This window comes from Ostrinia nubilalis (assembly GCF_963855985.1).
Source record: "Ostrinia nubilalis chromosome W unlocalized genomic scaffold, ilOstNubi1.1 SUPER_W_unloc_1, whole genome shotgun sequence".
In the NCBI taxonomy this organism is placed as follows: Eukaryota; Metazoa; Arthropoda; class Insecta; order Lepidoptera; family Crambidae; genus Ostrinia; species Ostrinia nubilalis.
Window position 1 is genome coordinate 4,986,581 of NW_026973566.1, and position 3,096 is coordinate 4,989,676.

A 3,096-nucleotide genomic window follows, 5' to 3' on the forward strand; every position below is an offset into this window, starting at 1 on the left:
AATAATAATCTAAAACTTAATTTTCAAAACAACCGCTAATACTGAAAACATTTTTTATTATTTCCTTGTTCTAAAAATTACGTAAGGTTACGTTTATAATCATTAATAATAGTACAAATATTATTATTTCATTCACGCGCAATTTAAGTAAAATTGATATTATAAGGTATTATTCATTTCACATTCAATAATAAAGGTATCATTCATTTAAACAATTTTGCTTTTTAGATAGGCAAATTATAGGTAAAGTGACATTGTGTGTTTAGAAATATTTCTCGTGAACAAAATTATTTAAATTAAATACGAAATTAATAGAAACACTGTCATTTTGAATTTAGATACGTTGTTAATTGAAACATTGAACAAAATTGAATTTGGGAATTACAGAAAAGTGTCATTATTTGGATAAACACAATATTCTACGAAGAAATGTTATAATATTTATAAAAACGTAAAAGAAAATTGTCACTTTTTGTTTAAAGGCATTTTTCGTAATAATTTAAGTGTGACTTACCTTATGGTTTGGAGCAAAAGCGTTTTTATGCTAAAAATGTCAGTTTTCTACACAGAGCTCACATAACTATCACGGCGTTCCCGTCATTACTAAAAACGTGTCACTGTTACTCACAACAAATGCCGCCATCCCCACCAAACTACATAATGACACTAGTGACATCTGCCGAACTATTTGAGTTTTAAGTGTGGGATTTTTACAGCATGCACTTTTTGAGGAGCTCTGATAGATGGCATTGTTAACTCAATTTCTCCCAATTTCGTATAGTGACGGTTTGATTATGAACGTGCGATATATCAACATAAAACCCAAACCGGTGGGTATAAAGACACAAATTTTGGCATGTTGGTTCCTTATTAGGGTCTAAGGGTGTTATCAGAAAGGATTTTTCCAAAATTACCCCCTAAGGGGGTGAAATGGGGGTCAAAAGTTTGTAGGGCGAAACAAAATTAGTTGCACTATTTAATTCGAAACTTCACAGGAGTACTCCTATGGATAAATTAATAAACACGTGTTTCAGGTTATTTCAGAATTCAACCCCTAAAAGGGGGAAATGGGGTAAAAATGTCTAAAAATCAACATGAGTATTTATTACTGATACATGGCGTTGTCCGTTTTAAGTGACATAACATTTGTAACCTTGAAATGAATGAAAAAAAATCGATATTTTTTTACAGTTTTGGCAATAATCGTCAGTTTTATTCGTTAATATTCTAAAATCAGTCAATAAAGCACAAGAACAAGTGTAATACCCACAGTGTTGCCATATTTATCAACAGCGAAAACTTGACCTTGCTGTTGCAGTTATTCAACTGTCTTAATTTTTAAAATTCGCGGTTTTTTATGGAACTACTGCCCCGTGTTTCACATCAAATATCATGCTTTTTATAAAATATCCCTTGAAAGTCGATAAATTGCTTTAATTTAGATTCTGTAGGCAATTGTTTGACATGTCCTTTATAACGGACAGAAACCATTTAAGGGTTATTATACGAATGCATGATACGCCGTAGTGGTGCGCGTTGGCCCGCTATAGTCTTACAAATTCCGGGTGCAAAAACACCATGTGTACGAGTGTTGCGGAGACGTAGGGAGCGACCGGGCAACTGGTAGAATATGTGGTCAGTTAACTGTGTACAATCAAACAGACCGCCGAGGACTTTGTACAGAACAGTTTGATCCAACAATAATCTTCTAGATAGTAGTGGTAAAAGTGAGTACCTCTCAAGAAGGCTAGTATAAGAACATTTAACACGAGAACACTTATAATTAACTGAGCGAATAAACTTCTTTTGAACCATTTTAAGTTGATTATTATATTTCTGAAAATAGGGGTTCCAAACTACTGAAGCGTATTCAAGTTGTGATCTGAAAAGAGTCATGTACAGAGTAATGTATGTTGATGCCTTTCTAAAATCCTTGCAAGTACGCATAACAAATCCAAATAATTGATAAGCTTTATTTATGATAGAATTAATATGTGTGTCTAAGTGTAATTTTGAGTCAAGAATGATACCCAAATCTTTGATGGTTTCAACCTTGTGTAGTTTCGTCCCAATAAGTTCATAATTAAAATTAATAACTTTAACTTTTTTTGTAAATGTAATCATTTTACATTTGGATATGCTCAGTTGTAGTTTATTATCAACACAATACTTGGAAAAACGATCCAGATCCTCTTGAAACGCAATACAGTCATGTACGTTCTCAATATTTCTAAATATTTTAAGGTCATCTGCATATAAGAGAAATTTGGTGTTCCTGAAGCAGTTGTCTATATCATTTATGAACAGAATAAATAATAGTGGGCCTAAAATAGACCCCTGTGGCACTCCGGAAGTTACAATTATTTCCTCTGCAGAAGTGTACCCATTCACTACTACCCTCTGTGACCGGTTAGAAACATAGGAGGAAAACCAGCGCCAAAGGTTTCCGCGTATTCCGTTATACGCAATTTTTTTCAGCAATATAGCATGGTCCACCTTATCGAAGGCCTTGCAAAAATCCGTATAAACAGCATCCGTTTGTCGCCTTATGGAGGGATGAATCTACAGGTGAGATAAAGACGTATTCAATGACGTCACTAATCTTTGGAGCAAACTGTTCGCCGTTCGTCGCGCAGTTTATTAAAAACAAAAATGCGCAGCTGCATGAGTCATCACAGCCCGATCATCGATCACAGGTCTTCGACCTTCTTGGCCGGTTCGGGCGTCGAGCTTGTGCTCATGGCCCGTGCTGCATCTCGACTGGCTACTGCCAGTCGGTGGTTTTGGCGTCGCTTTGGCGACGGACTGCCTGGGCTTCTACCTGGCACCACTGTCCCGCCCTCGGCGCGGTACCAGCCCACCGGGTGAGTCGACGTTGGTCGAGGCCCAGTGAACGACCAGCGAGCGGGCGGTTCCTGGATGCCAGGGAGCTTTCAGGCAGTCACATAATGTTCTGTTGTTGGTTTGGTTTTTTTCATTAGTGGGCCGACACTATTTTGAAGCGGGGCTTCGGAGCTGTGACAGCTGGTGCTGTGACTGCTGGTGCAGTGGCGGCTGGTGCGGAGACGGGTCTCGCAGGCGCCGCAGGCTGGGTGG